We start from the raw sequence: 20,776 nt of genomic DNA, 5'->3' as shown, positions 1-20,776 counted from the left end.
GCAGCCCGCCAGCAGAGGTGGGTCTTTTGCCCGCCTCTGCTGGCGGACTGCCGCTTTCTTTTGCTCAGTGGCAGGCAGCTCAGGCAGCTGGTGGGCTGCCGCTTTCTTTCTTTTGCCCAGAGATGGGCGCCTCTGGGCAAAAGAAAGAAAGCGGCAGCCCGCCAGCTCACTTTCTTTTGCCCGCCTCTATGTCCACGGCTGCCACGGACACAGAGGCGTGCAAAAGAAAGCAAGCTGGCGGGCTGCCGCTTTCTTTTGCCCACCTGTCAGAGCTCAGGCGGGATAAAGAAAGAAAGCACTTTAGACAGTGGCGTGTCAGGGGCGAGGAGAGAATGCTCAGGCATTCTCACCTCTCCCCCGACACCCCACTGTCTAAAGTGCTTTCTTTTGCCCGCCTGTCAGACCTCAGGCGGGCGAAAGAAAGAAAGCGCTTTACACAGTGGGATGTCGGGGGGGGGGGGAGGACTGCCTCACCAGCCATAAACCTCACCGCACATCATTGATATGTTCTCAGTACTTGGTTTGGGCCCCTTTTGCAGCAATTACTACCTCAATGCAGCGTGGCATGGAAGCTATCAGCCTGTGGCACTGCTGAGGTATTATGGAAGACCAGGATGCTTCAATAGCGGCCTTCAGCTCTTCTGCATTGTTTGGTCTCATGTCTCTCATCTTTCTCCTCGCAATGCCCCATAGATTCTCTATGGAGTTCAGGTCACATGGGTTTGCTGGCTAATCAAGCACAGTAATCCCACAGTCATTGAACCAGGTTTTGCTGCTTTTGGCAGTGTGGGCAGCTGGAAAATGAAGTCAGCATCCCCATAAAGCTCATCTGCAGAAGGAAGCATGAAGTGCTCCAAAATATCCTGGTAGATGGCTGCATTGACCCTGGTCTTAATGAAGCACAGTGGTCCAAAGTCCTCTTTTCTGATGAGAGCAACTTTTGCCCAAAGCACCAAAAACTGGTTCAATTTTTGGCCTCTCCATTCTTCCTCCATACTCTGGGTCCTTGGTTTCCAAATGAGATGCAAAAGTTGCTCTCATCAGAAAAGAGGACTTTGTTTCTTCCAGGCTGTCAACTGTAATACAGCCTGCAAGCATAGTCCTTTCTTTTAGAACCACTAACAAATTATGTAAGATGACTCGGTTTCTACCTTGTAAGTTTCCAAGATAATTCTGCCAATCTAGCTCTGGGTCACCATTCTCAAAACTGGCCACTGTAGTCATGTCTCACATACTGAGATGTATGTTCACACCGGGTTGCATTGTCTTTCTTACATAATATCACCCATCATTCCGGGCATTGTTCTATTTCTTATTGATTCTGATGAGAATAAAAATTAGACTATTGCTTAAACTACTGTTTCGTCCTCTCATTTTCAAGATTGAATGAATGTAAGCAAATGGTTAGAACAAAACGTTCGCATAAAAAATCGTAACACAGAAATAATTATGAAATTTCAAAATGCCTTCATTCCTGCATCAGAACAGAACACAAAAGTGATCACACCATTATAAGATGGGATATTTGATTAAATAGTAAGAATAACTAAGATCAAATCATAAAACCAGAGGGTCAGGGAAATGAATGCCGAGAGGGAAGTGAATGCCGAGAAAATCAGAGATGGAGTTAAGAGTGTTGTTATTCTTGTTAAAGTAAAGATCACAAATATGCAAGTCACACAAGTAATAGATTTACTAAAAACTGACATCATCAATCATAAAGTAATTATATTATACAATCAATTCCAAAAGAGTTCTACAGGCAACATAACATTCAAAAATATTTAGGGAAATCAAACCATTCAGAGCCAACAGTAGCTCCTGAAGAATTAATATTTCCAAAATTGGGCAACAAATGAAAAATATACTGTGTATTCAAATTGGTTATTATGGTTTCAAAAAGCTCTTCTGTATTTCTGTGTTACTTAAATATCCAGCTACATATTTATTGATCAATGATGAAAATAATTTTTAGATATTAGTATAATACTTCCATTTTACATTAAACTAAATATTACCAACTCAGCTTGGCTAATGTTGGTTTGCCCTGGTTAGTATTTAACTGGGATGACATAGGAAGTTCAGCAGTAACAGAGGATTCCACAAAACACCCCTGAAAACAACAATGGCAAATCAACAATGGCAAATCATTTCTGTAAGGAGAAAACTGAGCCTGGAGAGGATGGTCTCGACTAAAGGCAACTTTGCTTTAAAAAATGTCCCTTACCAAGAACCTTCCATACAGATTAATTAAAACCCAATTCTCTGCTAACTACTCACCTTATCAATTACATTGTCCGTAGAAACGAAGACGAGTGGGGGAATATAAAAATCACACCACGTGGTATGGTAAAATATCAGATCTAATAATTTTATGACTAAAGCCACATAGATGGAGCGCAGGTGCGTTATTCAGCTTTCAAACAATGTACAATATTATATTTTTTCCCTACCTATAAGGTGGGTTGGGCTAAGAAAGAGTGACTGGCCCAAAAGATCACCCAGATGACTTGCAAGCCTCAGGAGGGCCTAGAATTCGTAACACACACACACACACACACACAGGCTTTTAAGCCAGAATCTTCACCATTCCGGATGGATGGAGTGTGTGAGAGAGAGATAGAAGAGAGGTCTTTATTATTACATGTATCTGTATACATCCTAGATATATATTGTGTGTATATGTATATCCTGAATATGCTACATATACATAGATTAGATAGATAGATAGATAATTGATACACACACACACACAAACATATATACATACATACATACATACATACATACATACATATATATATATATATATATATGTATGTATATATATATTAAGATACACATATATTAAATATAGGTGGATGGGTGGATGGATGGAGTGTGTGTGCGAGAGACAGAAGACAGATCTTTATTATTACATCCATCCACCCATACATCTTGGATATGTTATGTTTGTATATATACATGCTGTATATATGTATGTATACACACACACACACACACACAAAATAGAGATGGATGTATGGATGGATAGATAGAAAGAAAGAGCGAGCACAGATAGCTGGATGGGTAGGATACCTCAGATATCTTAGACATAAAACTACACTTACAACAGAAAAGACCAGAGATGAGGCAGAGAGAAGGCCCTGCATCAGCCAGTAGGAGAACCATGGCCCATCCTAGGCTGCCTTCATTAGAAGGGGATCCACTTCTGGTCCCCAAAGCAAGCAGCCCCCTCCCTTCTTCCCCCGTAGACAACGCACCTCCTCCCCTCCCCTCCCCAGGCGGCTCCAGCCACGTGCCGGGCACCCGGAGAAGCTCACCCAGCCCAGCCGCAGGTGAGTTCGCCCCCAACGCCTCCTCCCCCTCCCCCTCCTCCTCTCGGCCACCCATTTTGTGGCCAAGGAAGATGGAGGCGGACACCCCCACCCACCCAAAAAGGGTATTTCCTCTCCCGGCCTGAACAGCCCCCCCCTTCTCCCCCAATTACATGGAAATCCCTTCCTCCCGACAGGGGGGCACGTGAACGCGGCCCTTCGGCGGCGGGGGGAGTGGGGGTCTCGGCGGGCGCGCGAGGCCCAGCTGGGAAGCGGGGGATCCATGGGGGAAGGGGGAGGACGGGGCGGTTTAGCCGAAGGAGATGCGAGGGCAGGGGGTGCGAAGGAGAGCATTGATCCCGGCGGCGGCCAAGAGACTGTGGATGAGTGGGGAGGGGGCAAGATGGCACCGTATCACGGGGAGGGGCAGAACCCGTGGACCCCCCCACATTAAAAAGAGGGGCGTGGCTGCGGAGGAGGAGGTCGACCCCCGAGAGCCTCCAGCGGCCGGAGCACCGACCCCGAGGGAGAGGAAGGGGGGGGACGAAAGACGGGGGGGGGGGGAAGTGAGGGGATGACACCTCGTGAGGCGAAGGGGGGAGGGGAGGCGGGGGAGGATGGGAACGGGAGTCCGCTTCAGGGGCGTCCTGCGGGAGGGGGGCGGGAGGGCCCAGCCGCGTCCCCTCACCTGCCATCACGGCGAGCAGCGGCTGGAAATGGTGACGCCGGCGGGGCTGAGAAGGGGGAGGCGGCGGAGCCCGACTGGCGGCGGCGGTGGCGGCGGTGGAGCTGGAGAGCGCGCGAGTCTCCGCGACCCGCAGCGGCGTGAGGGAAAGGGGGCGTGGCTCCGCCGTGCGCCGGCGGGGGAGGGGGGAGAGAAGGGGCGCGGCTCGGGTGCGGGGCCCCGCCCACGGGAGGGGATACGCGTGCGCCCGCTCGGCCCCGTTCGCTCGGCATCGCGTGAGCCGGCCGGGAAATCTGCCGCTGGCCGGGAAAAGCTTCGGTCTCCTCAGCCGCGGCTGATGGGTTCTCTGATCCTAGCCGTCTGCGGACGATGGGATGGGGGAGCGGAGGAGGCTTTCCCCGCCTTCTGCTTGGCCGGGGCAGTGCGCTCGCAAAGGGAAGAGCGAGCTGGGCCGGAGGCGGGAGGGGGAGGAGTGGTGAGACGTCAATCCGTGACGTCATCGCAGGGACTGACGTCAGCCAACTGCAGGATGCGCATCGCTGGATCTCTGTGTGTGAGTGTGTCATTTGCAGCTGCTCTCGTCCATATAACTTTATGCATTCAGAACTCGAGTTATGAAGTCATAAAATCCACCACTCTATTTTGCATTAAAATACATGCAATTTCCCCCTATAAGGCTTATAAGAGTTCTGCCAGGTATGATCCAACCACTGGTCCACACAGCCAGGAGACCGGCTCTTATCATCCCCTGCCCTGCTTGGTCCCAGCCTCTGGCAGGTGGAGACCGGGGTTTCAAGAGACTTCATACAGGCAGTCCTCAGTTTACGACCACAATGGACCCCAAAGCTTGTTGCAAAGCCCAACAATTGTTAAGTGAATCTATAGAGGTTGTGCAATCATTGATATGCAACGTTAATAAAACATGTACCTAGAAATACAAATGTTAGTTTAAGCAGAGAGAGAGCAAGGATGAGAGATTAAATAATGTACAATACAAGAGAGAAACTATTAAATTAGGTTAGAACCTTTGGAATGAGCTACCCCCAGAGATCCGGACCTTGCCCACTCTCATGGCCTTCCGAAAAGCTGTTAAAACCTGGCTGTTCCGGCAGGCCTGGGGCTGTTGATCTCATTGCTGGGGTCCAGCCCCAATCAGATTGGGTGCATGTGTGATGTTTTTAAATTGTTTTCCTTTATTTTTTTTATTAATTTCTCTTCTTTTCACTTTGTAAGCTGCCCGGAGTCCTTCAGCAATAGCAGTTAGCAATAGCAATAGCAGTTAGACTTATATACCGCTTCATAGGGCTTTCAGCCCTCTCTAAGCGGTTTACAGAGTCAGCATATTGCCCCCAACAACAATCCGGGTCCTCATTTTACCCACCTCGGAAGGATGGAAGGCTGAGTCAACCCTGAGCCGGTGAGATTTGAACAGCCGAACTGCAGAACTGCAGTCAGCTGAAGTAGCCTGCAGTGCTGCATTTAACCACTGTGCCACCTTCAGGATTGGGCAGCCTATAAATTTACTAAATAAATAAACTATTATATAATCACAATAATATGACGCCACAGAGTTGCAATAGGATAAACTTTATAATTCAATATCTAAGGAAGCTATGGGATGTGGTGGCTCAGTGGCTAAGACACAGCTTGTCGATCAGAAAGGTCGGCGGTTCGAATCCCTAGTGCCACGTAATGGAGTGAGCTCCCATTCCTTGTCCCAGCTTCTGCCAACCTAGCAGTTTGAAAGCATGTAAAAAATGCAAGTAGAAAAATAGGAACCACCTTTGGTGGGAAGGTCACAGAGTTCCATGCGCCTTCGGGGTTGAGTCAGAGCACTGGTTCTTTAGCTTTGAAACAGATGAGCACCACCCCCTAGAGTCAGGAACAACTAACACATATATTCAAGGAGAACCTTTACCTGTAAGGAAGCTAACCATCTAAGTCCTGTAAGTCACATAAGGCAGGGGTCTCCAACCTTGGCAATTTTAAACCTGGAGAACTTCAACTCCCAGAATTCCCCAGCCAGCTTTGTCTCCAGGCTTAAAGCTGCCAAGGTTGGAGACGGAAAATTGTTTCTTCCATTGCGTGACAATTCTCAGTTCCACTTCTCTTTTATTGGAAGAGTTATTTTGAAGCTGTGCACCACGCAATATGCAAATCACGCCTTCCTCTTGCTGTGCGATTATTAGGAGGTTCAATGTGTGGGTAGCGTCATCCTGGTGTGAACTAACAATCATGTTGCTGGAGTGGGCCCCTGGGCAGACAAAACAAGAGCAATTGTCATCGGGATGAAAACCGGAGCGATCGCTTGATGAAAAGAATGAGAGTAAAACTATACTCATGATCATTTCTGCAATATTTTGTAAACATTCTGGAGCTCATTAGTTAATATTTCTTAATGATTGCTGATATCAATCAATCAGAACAGAGCTGGAATCAGGTCTTTTCACCCTGCTGCTAGCCATCCTCTTTTTCGCTTTCCTTTCATCTTTCCCAGGATTAGGGTCTCAGCCAGAAATCACTAGATAAATCCCGGGGGAAAGAGGAAGCCTGGGAAACCACCGGAATGGAAACAGCCAGTCCTGATGTGACCCGAGTCACAGGGTAAGAAGTACGACTTCAACGGAGTAGTAGACAGGCGTAGCACAGCACTGGAATGGCGCACCGTTGGTGCAATCCAGTTGGCAGTAATTTTGCAAGAGGTAACATCTCTGCATGCCTTCTGTAACCATCCTTAAGGGGCCCCAGGCTCTGAGGCCAGTTCTGCTGGTTGCACCTTGTGGTGCGTTTCCTTTGCCCTCCAGGCATACTGGAAAAAGGTGGAAAAATAAAGCTATTGAGCACCCCAGGTCACAGTTCTTATTATAAGGACTTGTGGGTCCCTGTCAGCTTCTGACATTTGGAAGACTTATGATTGGACTGGGTCTATGATGCCAAGGGGTGGGGAATGGGCTATTCTATATATCAACTGTTTTCGCGCCTAATTAACCAGACTTTGCTATGCATTGCCTTTAACCATTTTTAATTAGTAAAAGTACATTTGATTTCTACGCATGGAGTCTCATGGTCATTCTTTCCTAATTAACTAATGGAGAGGAGCTGACAGGTAGCGAAGTCTCAAAAACACCTTTCCAGGAGACTACAATCTACCGTGGAAGGTGCAAAACTTCAAGGAGACAGAACAGAAAGAAAAAAAAATGTCTTCGCCAGCCAGCGATGGAGAAAAGGACAAAGAACCCACTGATATCTTGTTTCCTGAAGAATTGGCTCAGCTGGAGATATCGAGCCCTGCTAGTCCCCCCCGTTGGTCCATGTCGGTGGGACAAAGAGAGGAGGGGGCAAACTGGGATGCGGCTGTTACCAGAAGAAGACACCAGGAAAGGCCGTTTGAGGCGGGAGCCGAACGAAGACCCCAGGAAAGAGATCAACCTGATTACTTGGAACAGAGGTACTCTGGGCAAAGATTTGGGGAGGGTGAAGAGGCCGAGAGGGGATGGGAGCAAGAAAACCCACGAGCAGCTTCACCCCCCCCCTGCCAGGGGTGCTGCCAGACCAGGGGCCCCCCTCCCCAGAAGACGCAGAATGGCTAAAGTCCCCCCATTACCTGTGAAATATGATGGAAACCCTAAGAAGCTGGGGTCTTTCATCATGCAAGTTTATAATTACATGGAAATCTATGGCCCCGATTTTGAATCAGATACCTTGAGAATACGCATGGTTTTGCTTGCATTAGACGGAGAGGCCTCTGACTGGGGAACAGGCTTACACCAATCAAATTCCCCCCTCCTGAGGAATTTCAATGCGTTTATGGGAGCTTTCAAGAGACGTTTTGATGACCCCCTGACTGAGAAACGGGGCAAACTAAAATTTATGACCCTCGCGCAGGAGGACAGGCCAGTGTCCGAGTACATTCAGGAGTTTCAACACCTATGTAATTACATGAGAGGTTGGGGTGAAGAAGCCCTTTTGGACAAATTTGCTTTGGGCTTGGATGAAGATATTTATCAACAATGTGCTAATCACCACCTTCCCAAACGCTTAACTGTTTGGTTTGAAAACGCGGCGGACATTGAACTGGATTTAATGAGGCTCAAATGTGCTAAGGAGGAGAGGCAGAAGAAAAAAGAGAAAGCTGCGAAATCTTACCCCCCGAGCCGCAAAACCCCTTTCGGGAGCAGAGGCGAAGGGAGGGGAGGCCCCTCTGGGAAATCCAGACCGTTTGCTTGCTTTCGTTGTGGGAAAATCAGCCATCGCGCGCCTGAATGCCGCGCCCAGCTGCCCACGACCGCCCTGACCCCTTCCAAACGGGAGGGGAAACCTACCAGGGCCTCAGATAAGAAAAAGAAAGAAGCTGCATTCGCCGTTGATTCCACACACACACCCCCAATTCGCCCAGGCTTTGGAGGGCGAAGCGGATGTCTCCACCAGCTCCTCTGATGACGACGCCTCGCCTCGCTGGGTGTATTGGGACCTGAGGGGAGTTTTTAGTGAGAAATCTTCCGACAAACTTCCGCCCCACAGGCCTACTGATTGTTCAATCGACATTTTACCCGGGGTGAAGTTGCCAAAACCCCAGATTTATTCCATGTCTCCTAGGGAAATGGAGGAGATGAGAAAATTCATTGATAAAAATTTGGAGCGGGGTTTCATTGAACCTGCCCGCCCTAAAGTCGCTGCTCCTGTGCTCTTCCGTGAGAAGAAAGATGGTTCTCTGAGATTATGTGTTAATTTTAAAAACCTTAGCGCCATCTTGACCCAAAACTTATACCCATTGCCTTTGATGAAGGACATGTTGGCCCAATTGGGGAAGGGCCGAATCTTCACTAAACTGGACCTCAGGGAGGCGTACTACAGGGCCCGTATAAAGGAAGGGGATGAATGGAAAACTGCTTTCAACTGCCCTCTTGGTTGCTTCCAATTCCGGGTCATGCCTTTTGGCCTGCAGGGGGCGCCTGCTGTTTTCATGCAATTAATAAATGAGATCTTGCATGACCACCTTTACAAAGGCGTTATCATATATCTAGACGATATCCTTATCTATTCTCACAATTATGACGACCACGTCGCTCTGGTGCGCACTGTTTTGAAGAAACTCAGGGCCGCTGAACTTTATGCCAAATTGTCTAAGTGTGAGTTTCACCAGGCTAAGATTGACTACCTCGGTTATCGCATCTCTCCCGCTGGCATTGAGATGGACCCTGAAAAAGTGAAAGCGGTCACTGAGTGGGAAGCACCCCGAACACGCAGGCAGTTGCAAAAAATTTTGGGTTTTGCTAACTTCTACCGTCAGTTCTACCGGCTGAAAGCCCTATGAAGCGGTATATAAGTCTACTGCTATAGTTCATTCCTTCTTTTGCCAAAATTGCACTTCCTATCACAAATTTGTTGAAGTCCAAGGGTGGGCCTAGACCTAAGCCTAGCAAACCACTGGATTGGACCATGGAATGCCAAGCTGCTTTCGAAAGACTAAAACCCCTGTTCGCTGCGGAGCCTGTCCTCAAACATCCCGACATGGACAAGCCTTTCGTCGTCCAGGCTGATGCCAGTGATGTCGCCGTTGGGGCTGTCTTGCTACAAGCCAACGACCACGGTGACTTACAACCATGCGCCTACACCTCTTGCAAGCTCACAGACACTGAGAGACGTTGGGCCATTTGGGAGAAGGAGGCGTTTGCGGTGCGATGGGCCCTAACCACATGGCGCCATTTTCTGGAGGGCGCTAAGCACCCTTTTGAGGTGTGGACTGACCACAAGAATTTGGAGGCGTTGAGGACCCCGCGCCGTCTATCCCCTAAACAAATGCGGTGGGCCCAACATTTCAACCATTTCAATTTCACGCTCAAGTACATCCCTGGAGGGAAAAATTTCATGGCGGACGCTTTGTCCAGACTTCCTCAATACAACTGCTCCAAACTGAGTGTTGTTCAACCTGTTGTTCCCACTTCCAGCCTGGCGGCTCCGGTGGTCACTCGCCAGCAAGCACGCTCGAAAGTGGAGGTGCCTCAAGATTTTCTGTCTGACCTCAAATGCGCCCTTCCCCAGGACGACTGGTTCCAGAAACATCAAGATGAGTGCACGGTGAGGGACGATCTACCGTGGATCGGTGCCAAGCTTTATGTGCCCGCCTCTCTTCGTCTCGTCGTTCTCCAACGGGCTCACGATTCCAAGTTGGCGGGTCACTTTGGCTTCGTCAAAACCTTACATCTAGTCAAGAGGCAATTCTGGTGGCCCTCTTTGAAAAAGGACATTGAACTTTATGTGGCCAGTTGCCCGGTTTGTGCTGCCGCTAAGAGGCCGCCTGGGAAACCACAAGGGCTGCTCCAGTCTGTGGCACGACCTGTCGCCCCTTGGAAGGAAATTTCGATGGACTTCATTGTCGAGCTTCCTGAGAGCCAGGGGCACACCGTCATTTGGGTCGTTACGGACTTATTTTCCAAACAAGTTCATTTTATACCTTGCCACAAGATTCCTTCTGCTAAGGCTCTCGCCAAACTCTTCATCTCCCACGTTTACCGATTGCATGGAGTGCCTGATCGTATTATTTCTGATAGAGGGGTCCAATTCACCTCAACCTTCTGGAAGGAATTTCTTAAACGCATTGGCTCCGCCCAGGGCCTTAGCTCCGCCCACCATCCTCAGACTAACGGGGCCTGTGAGAGGACTAATTCTGTTCTAGAACAGTACTTACGTTGTTTCATTAATTATCAGCAGGATGATTGGGTGGACTTGTTGCCTCACGCTGAAGTGGCCTACAACAATTCTGTTCATACCAGCACTGGTTTTACCCCTTTCCGGGTTGTTTTTGGTCAGGACTTTGTTCCTATTCCTGAGTTGCCTCATGACCAGCCGCAAGTTTCTTCCGTCGCTGATTGGAGTGAGCGTCTCAGCCGTGTTTGGCCTTTGACTCTTGCTACGTTGGATGCTGCTCATCGCGCTCATAAGAAACAAGCTGATAAGAAGCGTGCTCAGCCTTATCAGTACAAGGAGGGTGACTTGGTCTACTTGTCCACAAAGTTCCTTCAGACCACTCAAAAATCCAGAAAATTGGGGCCTAAGTATGTTGGTCCTTTCCCCATCCTCAAGATCATCAATCCTGTTTCCGTTCGTTTGCAACTGCCTAAGCATCTCAATTGTGTTCATCCCGTGTTCCACGTTAAGCCTGTTCGTGTTTCAACTTTACGTCCGCCTGATTCTCCTCCTCCTCCTCCATTGTTGATTGATGGTGAACAACATTTTGAAGTCCGTGAGATTTTGGACTCCCGCAGGCGGCGTAACCGCATCCAGTACTTAGTTGCTTGGAAACATTTTCCCCCCTCCCAAACGGAATGGGTTGACAAGTCCCATGTTCGTGCTCCCTGACTACTTTGGAAGTTTTATGCTGCTTATCCTGACAAGCCTTAATTTTCTCTTCCCCCCCCCCCCCCATTTTTCTTATCTGTTTTGTTGTTCGTCTGTCTGTCTGTGTTTTTTTCGTTTTACAGGCCTGATCGCCTTTTTTCCGGGGGACGGCCGGATGTCAGCTTCTGCTTTGCTATCGCTTCAGCTGCCATGAAACGGGGAGGGAAGGCATGGTATTTGGGAGGGGTTACTCATTGTGCTGGTGGAAGTTTCTGGAGTCTACCGACTGACTGGACTACGCATGCGTGGGTGTTTCCCGCCAGGTCTAACGGCACCGACATTCCATCTTCGTGATGCCTTTTGAAGTTATCTTGCACCTGACATTTTTAATTAGTAAAAGTACATTTGATTTCTACGCATGGAGTCTCATGGTCATTCTTTCCTAATTAACTAATGGAGAGGAGCTGACAGTCCCTCTTTCCAAGCCAAACATGGCCTTCCGGTCACCCACATCCTGGTTTGGCCACCTGAACACGAGACCGAGGGGTTGTCTATGCGTATCAGATCATAGTATAGCCTTGGGTCTCATACATCACAATGCTGTCTTGTTTTTCCCCTCTTTTTATCTGTTTTTGTCTTTCACACTTCCTGTTCCTGATTTATATCTTCTTACCATAAATCAGGGGTGTCCAAACTTGGGAACTTTAAGACTTGTGGACTTCAACTCCCAGAATTTTACTGGCTGGGGAATTCTGGGAGTTGAAGTCCATAAGTCTTAAAGTTCCCAAGTTTGGACATCCCTGCCATAAATTGTAAATCCATGCAAGGCCAAGTTTTGTGATGTGGAAGAAAATGCCAGGAGCAAAAATTTTATATAGCAGGTTGGTTGGTTGGTGAGTTGAGCATTTTACTGTCCAGCCCAAACAACAATTCCTGGTCAGAACAGATCTTAGGAATGGTCAAGATAAAGAAGATAAAGAATACCATACAGTATGGGATCGATGGTATTTACTGGTTAGAGAACAGGAATAACAAATGAAAGTAGGAAACGTATATACATATAGGTTAAAGGAATTATAAATGTAAAGAGGGAAATATAAAATAAATGGAAAGTATGTATGACGATAAACAAAATGGGATATACCAATGTCTTAGGAATAGGAAGAATGGATGTAGAATGTGGTTTTTGTTGTGGCCCAGCAGGAGCCGTTGGAGCTGCCACCAGACTCCGACAGCGAGGGGCCCTATGAGTCGGCCCTGGAGATGTGGAGGACCCTGGACAGGGTTCTGACTCCAAGCAGGGCGCAGAGAGACTGGTTGGCTACCAGGTGGCCCCTGAGCCTTTGATCAGTGGGGAGGAGACAAGAGAGTGATCCAGAAATCAACAGTGAGTTGTTCCGGGATGCACGCCGTCAAAGGGCTACTCAGCGTCAAGAACAACTACGTAATTACAGGAGGTAATTACGCTCAGCTGATGGTCATTAAGCTCCTCTCCAGACTATAAAAAAGACTGCTTGTGCCACGCCCCTCTTGCAGAAGTCAACGCTTGGACTAAAGAGAAACGAACTTGGCAGACTGGATTGCTGCCAGAGTTTGTTTGCATTGCTGCCAAGGTTTGTCAGACTTGCTGCCATCTGTTTGTTTATTTGGCTTTCAGCCACCGAGAGTCTGGACTTGCTAATTAAAGGACATTCCATTTTACGCTTGTCTTGGCTTTCGTTACTGGACAGAGGAGGGAGGTCAGAACAGGTTTTTATGTTTTGTTTTGTAAAAAGGTTAATTTTTTTTTAAAAAAAGGAATGGTCTCAAATTTAAGAGCAGGTTAGCATGGAGGCAAAAAGATGCAGTCCTCATCCCATTAAAAAATGTAACAATTCTGCGCTCCACATCCAATGTGCAAACCTAGTACACGGCATATGGAGCCTGGGAGAAACGCATCGTGAGCCACACATAGGATGCCTAATTTTGTTATACCTTTGGTCCCACAAAAATAGTATGATGGTAGAATACAGAAGTTAGAGATGGAACTGCTACTTCTTGTTGTTTTGAAATGCATTTTGGAGGTTTGACTGCAAAATAAGTGAGCCAATTTTGCAGCTGTTTTGATTTTTTTAAGTCACAGGAAGGACTGTTGTTTGACAAAGATTTGACCGCTTGATTTAGTTGTGGGGATTTGCATATGGGGATCAGGAAGGGAAATGAACTGCAGCCAGTCAGCATAGATCAGAGGTCTTCAAACTTTGCAACTTTAAGACTTGTGGACTTCAACTCCCAGAATTCTCCAGCCAGCTTAAAGTTGCCAAGTTTGGGGACCTGTAGCATAGATGGACCAGTGATCTGCCCTGGTAGAAAGGCCATTGACTCTCTAAGATCTCTTAGAACGGAGAACCTTGAATTTTTATTGTGCTTTGCATTCAAAGTCTGGCCAATTAAACTGATGTTTACCTATGGTTTGTTTAATAATGACCAATATTAACTGTATTGAATGAAGCACAGTGGTTTTGGTGCATACTAATCGATAAAACCTGGTTTATTAATATTAACCGGTAGATCTTAAATTCAAGCCACCGACAAATTCAAGCCACAGGATGACACCTTGGGAATGTTTTTTCTCAATTTTTTACTGACGCTTAAGAGTCTCGTAAACATTTTTTTCATACATTCAGAACACGGATATCTCCATACCATCTTCTCACACAACCAAGATTGGGCTTCTGATTGCCATTGCTTTTAAACACGGACCATGCTAGGCATTGGAAACAGCTTGTTCAGATATTAAAGTATGCCTGAAAACGCAGGGGTGGGAGTTGAAGTCCACAAGTCTTAAAGTTGCCAGGTTTGGGGGCCCCTGCTGTCATCCAATTAATACCTGCGAACCTTTGACCACTCTGTTTGCTCAGCCCACCTGGGGGTCACGGCCCGTGAATATAAGGACAACCCACTCCCAAAATGAGTCCTGGGAGGAAAAAAAGCCAGCCGTTGTTCTAAACAACGTCAGCACGGAGCCTTGTGGAGCGTCACATAGTGATGCAGAAGCGATGTCCTCTCTGTCGCAGGGCCAACAAAAACTGTCCCCAAAAGGTCAGGATGTTGGATGAGAGATGAGGAGATCGACGGTGCGGAATAATCCCCTTTGGTCCACTCCGTTGCCTTGGGGGTTCTAAGCCAGAAATGCTGGCGCACCGCCATGGTCCTGAGACAGTGGTTTTTTTACTTACTGGTTCTGTGGCCATGGATTTGTGGGCTTGGCTTGGCCTTCTGGGCATGGATTTGTGGGGTTGCAGGGGAAGGATACTGCAAAATCCTCATTCCCTCCATCTCAGCTGGGACTCGGGAGGCAGGGGATAGATGGGGGCCAGCCAGAGGTGGTATTTACCAGTTCTCCGAACTACTCAAATTTTCCGCTACCGATTCTCCAGAACTGCTCAGAACCTGCTGAATCCCACCTCTGTCCCAGGAGCTGCCAGGCTGAAGGAGGAGGTGCAGGACATGGGCACCAAAAAGAGCAGCGTGTGTGAGCCTGCCAGGGCTGACAACAAGAAGGGGTCGAAAAAGTCAAGATGGCCCCCCTCCCCCTGCCATGGGAACCCACCATTGTTTTACTTGTGTTGTGAGGGGGTCTCACTGAGAAAAGGGGGGAGGGTCAACCGATTCTCCTCCTCCTCCTTCCGTGGTTCCTTTACTGAGACTTTAGATTGTCTTTAGAAAGAAATTATATTGCAGTATGACAACCCAAAATAGCCGTTCTTTTCAGCAGGGGTGGGCTTCAAAAATGTCAGCAACGGGTTCTCTGCCAGTTGCTGGCTGGGTGTGGCCAACTAGTCCTCCTGCACCATGGCCATGGTTCCAACAAACCCCAGGAACAACATCAACTCTCTGGCCAGAAGAGTCCAGTACTAGGAAAGAAAATCAGAACAGAGCTGGAAGGGATCTTGGAAGTCTTCAAGATCTTCCTACTCAAGCAGGAGAACTTTATACCATCTCAGACAAGGGACTGTCAAGTCTCTTCCTAAAAAGCTCCAGGGACGGACAGCCCACGATTTCTGAAGGCAATTTCTGTTCCCCTGGTTCACTGTCCTCCCTGTTGGGAAGTTTTATCCTTAGTTCTAGGTTGTTTCTCACCTGGATTAGTTTCCGCCCATTGTTTCTTGTCCTGCCCTCTGGTGCGTCAGAGAATAATTTGACGCTCTTCTTTATGGCAGCCCCTCAAATACTGGAACGCTGCTACCATGTCACCCCTCGTCCTTCTTTTCACAAGACTGGAGAGATGCAATTCCTACAACCCTGGTTTTAGCCTCCAAAAGAAGTGCTTAGCAATGCCTTCAGTTTTTCGGTCCCCCCCCCCCCATCCCAAGATGCCTTCCAGAAGCACTGCCCACCTGCCCACCCTGCCACTCCCAGTCGGCTGAAATGAAAATGCTGTACACCTTTAAACACAAAGTATTGTGGAGGAATGGCTGAATCATCCCCGTGTGTCATCCATGCCTCTGGGAAGCGGGTTTTGGCCATTAATTCAGGAGCATTTCAGACAGGCATGAAGATCAGTGAGGGGGGACACACGAGCCCCCCACCCCACTTTGGAAGTGGGAAAAACATCAATAGACCCCTCCCTTGTGTCATTCTTCCTGACGGAGGATTCCTTTATTAGCTCAATGAGGTGAAAAGAACACCAACAACACAAGCCCTCCTTGTGTTGATAACGGCTAGGTACAGCTATCCCAAAGCCAAACTGACCTCTCCTGCAGGATGCAATAAATCATGGCAGCCACCAGCTGGATGTGGCTGGACGTAACTCAACCGTGAGCCAAAACAATCACACCGACTGGGTTTGGGTGTCACATGGATTCCTGGTGGGACTAATTGGGGCCGGTTGGAGAAGCACAATTTTCTGACTTCACACACAATGCCAAGCTTTGATATAACATATAACATATAACATATAACTGTATAACTGTATATATGTGTGTGTGTGTGTGTGTGTGTATGTATGTGTATATATATATATATATATATATATATATATATATATATATATATATATAAATTAATTATATATATATATATATATATATATATATATATATATATATATATATATATATATATATAACATACAACAAAAGAGCCGAGGTGGCGCAGTGGTTAAATGCAGCACTGCAGGCTACTTCAGCTGACTGCAGTTCTGCAATTCGGCTGTTCAAATCAGGGTTGACTCAGCCTTCCATCCTTCCGAGGTGGGTAAAATGAGGACCCGGATTGTTGTTGGGAGCAATAAGCTGACTCTGTAAACCGCTTAGAGACGGCTGAAAGCCCTATGAAGCGGTATATAAGTCTAACTGCTATTGCTATTGCTAACATCTGTTTTTACAGAGGTAAACAATCAAAGTGTCAGGTGCTGCTTCATTTAATAATCAGGAAAGAAACCACTCAACTCCATTCTTGAAATTAAGTGTACTTTTACTAATTACAAACGATAAGTAGCAAGGCAAAGCTGAGTCTGGATAAATTGGAGTGAAAGCAATAGATATCATATATAGTTCAATCCCCTCTCCTTGGCACCCCGTTCCATAGTCCAATAATCATTCACCCAACTGTCAGGTGGGAGATATCTTCAAAAAGCATCATCAGGGTGGAATGCTGGACAGTTAGCCTTGGCGGGAAACTCCCTTTCTCCACATGCGCAAAGAGATAGTCAGGACAGCTTCTAGAATACTCCTCCAGCACATAATGATTCCCCTCCCAAATACCATGCCCCCCTCCCCGTTTCAATGGCAGCTGAAGCAGCAGTAAAGCAGAGGCTGACATCCGGCCCTCCTCCAGACAAGGGCGGTCACACCTGTACAAATGAAAGAATACAGACAAACAGATGGACAATGTGACATAGAAGAGAGATAAGGGAAGGGAAAAAAAGGAAAATTAGCAGTCCATAGAAAATCAGGGCTTGTCAGGGTAGGTAGAGTAGAACTTCCGGAGCAGACGAGGAGCCCGAACATGGGACTTGTCAACCCATTCAGTGTGAGATGGGGGAAAATGCTTCCAAGCCACAAGGTACTGAATACGGTTCCTTCGTTTACGTGAGTCCAAAATTTCTCGAACCTCAAAATGCTGCTCTCCCTCTATCAAAAGCGGGGTGGGCAGAGGCAGAAGAGGAGTCCTTAACGAAGAAGTATGTTCTGGCTTCAGGAGATTAACATGAAAAACAGGATAAACCCGGCTGAGATGTTTAGGTAACTGGAGGCAGACGGAAACAGGGTTGATGATTTTGATAATTGGAAATGGGCCAACATATTTCAGGCCCAACTTCTTCGACTTCTGAGTCATTTGTAGGAACTTAGTGGACAAATAAACCCGATCACCAACCTTATATTCAAACCCCATGGTTTAGAGCGTTTCCGATCAGCATGTTTCTTATGTGCGCAGTGTGCAGCATCCAGTGCTCAGTGCGTCAAAGGCCACACCTCCCGAAGACGATCACTCCACTTGGAGAATGAGGACACTTGTGGTTTCTCATGAGGAATCTCCGGAATGGGCACAAAATCCTGCCCATATACCACATGGAAAGGGGTAAAGCCCGTGCTACTGTGCACTGAATTGTTGTAAGCTACTTCAGCATGAGGCAACAATTCCACCCAATCATCTTGTTGGTAGTTGATGAAACAACAAAGATATTGCTCCAGTACAGAATTAGCCCTCTCGCAGGCCCCATTAGTCTGAGGATGGTGGGAGGAGCTTAACCCCTGGGCTGAGCCAATCCGTTTCAGGAACTCTTTCCAGAATAGGGAAGTGAACTGAACACCCCTATCTGAAATGATGCGGTCGGGCACCCCATGCAAGTGATATATATGGGAGATGAACATCTTAGCCAGAGATTTTGCGGAAGGGATCCTGGAGCAAGGAATGAAATGAACTTGCTTGGAAAATAAGTCAGTAACAACCCAGATTACTGTGTTCCCTTGACTTTCCGGAAGCTCAACAATGAAATCCATAGAGATCTCCTTCCATGGGGCTTCTGGGTGAGCTACCGCCTGGAGCAACCCTTGGGGCTTTCCTGAAGGGCGTTTCGCAGTGGCACAAACGGGACAACTAGCGACATAAGACTCCAAAATTTGTCCACCAAAATTGCCTCTTAACCAGATGCAGGGTTTTGAGGAAGCCAAAGTGTCCAGCCATGCGAGAGTCATGAGCCCGTTGGAGTACGATGGTCCTAATGGACGCAGGGACGTACAATTTTGCACCAATCCAAGCCAATCCATCTTTCATGGTGCATTCATTCATGTGTTGTTGGAACCAGTCAGCCTTTTGAAGGGCCCCCTTTAGTTCAGAGATAAAGTCTTTCGTGACCTCTAGGTTAGAAGTTGTCTGACTTCTAGTGACAACAGGAGCAGCCAGACTTTTTGTGGGAATGACAGGTTGGACAACACTGAGCTTTGAACAGTTGTACTGTGGAAGCCTGGACAGAGCATCAGCCATAAAATTCTTCCCTCCCGGAATGTATTTCAAAGTAAAATTGAATCTACTGAAAGATTGAGCCCAGCGCATCTGCTTGGGAGACAGCTTCCTGGGGGTTTTCAACGCATCCAAGTTTTTATGGTCCGTCCACACTTCAAAAGGGTGTTTGGCGCCCTCTAGAAAGTGGCGCCAGGTCATCAAAGCCCAACGAACAGCAAAAGCTTCCTTCTCCCAAATAACCCAACGTCTCTCCATGTCGGTTAACTTGCGAGAGGTGTAAGCGCAGGGCTGTAATTTACCTTGGGTATTTGTTTGAAGTAGTACTGCTCCCACCACCACAGCACTGGCATCAGCCTGGACCACAAAAGGCGCGTCCATGTCTGGGTGCTTCAGGACCGGTTCCTCCGCAAACAGGAGTTTCAACTTTTCGAAAGCAGCCTGACACTCCAGAGTCCAGTTCAACGGTTTACTGGGTTTGGGCTTAGCTCCTCCTTTTGATTTAAGGAGGTTAGTGATTGGGAGAGCTATCTTAGCGAACGAGGGAATAAACTGACGATAGAAGTTAGCAAACCCCAAAAAGCTCTGCAATTGCTTATGTGTACGTGGGGCCTCCCATTCGGTGACAGCTTTGACTTTAGCTGGGTCCATTTCTATCCCCTTGTGGGAAATCCTATAGCCCAAGTAATCAACTCTTTCTTGATGAAATTTGCACTTGGACAATTTGGCATAAAGCTCTGCAGTGCGGAGTTTTTTCAGAACAGTGCGAACAAGCTTCACGTGTTCTTCACATGTTTCCGTGTAAATAAGGATATCGTCTAAATAGACCATCATGCCTTTGTAAAGATGGTCATGCAAAACCTCATTAATCAGTTGCATGAAGACCTCTGGCGCCCCCTGGAGGCCAAATGGCATCACTCGAAACTGGAAACAACCAGGGAGGCAGTTGAAAGCAGTCTTCCATTCGTCTCCCTCCTTAATTCTGACCCGATAGTATGCCTTCCGTAGATCCAATTTAGTGAAAATCTTCCCCTTCCCTAGTTGGGCAAGCATGTCCTTCATTAGTGGTAAAGCGTAGAGGTTTTGGGCAGAGATGCAGTTCAGATTTTTGAAATTCACACATAATCTGAAGGAGCCATCTTTCTTTTCTCTGAACAATACTGGCGCAGCTACCTTGGGCCTCGCTGGTTCAATGAAGCCCCTTTCCAAGTTTTTATCAATGAATTTCCTCATTTCGTCCATCTCCCTAGGGGTCATTGAATATATTTGGGGTTTTGGGAGCTTCACCCCAGGTAAAATATCAATGGTGCAATCTGTGGCTCTATGAGAGGGCAACTTATCAGAAGATTTTTCACTGAAAACATCTTTCAGGTCCCAATATTTCTTCGGAATTCTTTCCTCCCCCTCAATTTTTTCCTGCCCTCTGGCTGCCAGTTTGGGGACAGTATCAGTAGACTCAGGAGCCTCCACCTTCCCCTCAGGGGGTATGGCAGACCGAACCTGCAACCACCCATCTCTCCAGTTAATGCATGGGTTCCATCTACAGAGCCAGGGGAGTCCTAAAATAAGGGGCCGGTCCATTCCTGGAGCTACAATAAAAGTTATCATTTCTTGGTGGGTTCCCAGCCACATTTCGATGGTTTCAGTGGAAAAATGAGCAGGACCACCCCCCACAATAGAGCCATCTAATTGGCAAAATGGAATAGGGATTTTCAAAGCTCTTAGTTTCAAGCCCATTTTCTCAACTATCTCAAGGCTTATAATGCACCATGAGCAACCAGAATCCAAAAGAGCCAGAAGTTTCTCTTTTGTGTCAGAAGAGGGCACTCTAAGCTCAACTGGGATAAGCATGGGTCCCAAGCGAGAACTTACCCAGGGGACAGCATCTTCATAGTCACTGTCGTCAGACGAGCTGGGACTTCCGCTTCCACCTTCCTCTGGCTCGAAGCGCCGAGAAGTCTCCTCCCCTCTCAGAGCAGGCTCCTTTTTC

The 20,776-nt window shown here is 47.5% G+C and overlaps 1 protein-coding gene across 3 annotated transcripts in view; it reads right to left on the bottom strand.

Moving 5' to 3' along the window:
* Positions 1–4,164, bottom strand: part of SLC23A2 (solute carrier family 23 member 2) — a 75,153-nt gene extending 70,989 nt beyond the window's left edge. For all 3 annotated transcript variants that reach the window (XM_032229411.1, XM_032229412.1, XM_032229407.1), the window contains exon 1: positions 4,006–4,164. The gene's annotated coding sequence lies outside the window, so the exon portion shown is untranslated. The remainder of the gene's footprint in view (positions 1–4,005) is intronic.
* Positions 4,165–20,776: the final 16,612 nt, after the last annotated feature.

The sequence above is a fragment of the Thamnophis elegans genome, chromosome 13, assembly GCF_009769535.1.
Source record: "Thamnophis elegans isolate rThaEle1 chromosome 13, rThaEle1.pri, whole genome shotgun sequence".
NCBI lineage: Eukaryota > Metazoa > Chordata > Lepidosauria > Squamata > Colubridae > Thamnophis > Thamnophis elegans.
The sequence above is the reverse complement of the archived record's forward strand: the minus strand, read 5'-3'. Positions and strand labels throughout refer to the sequence as shown.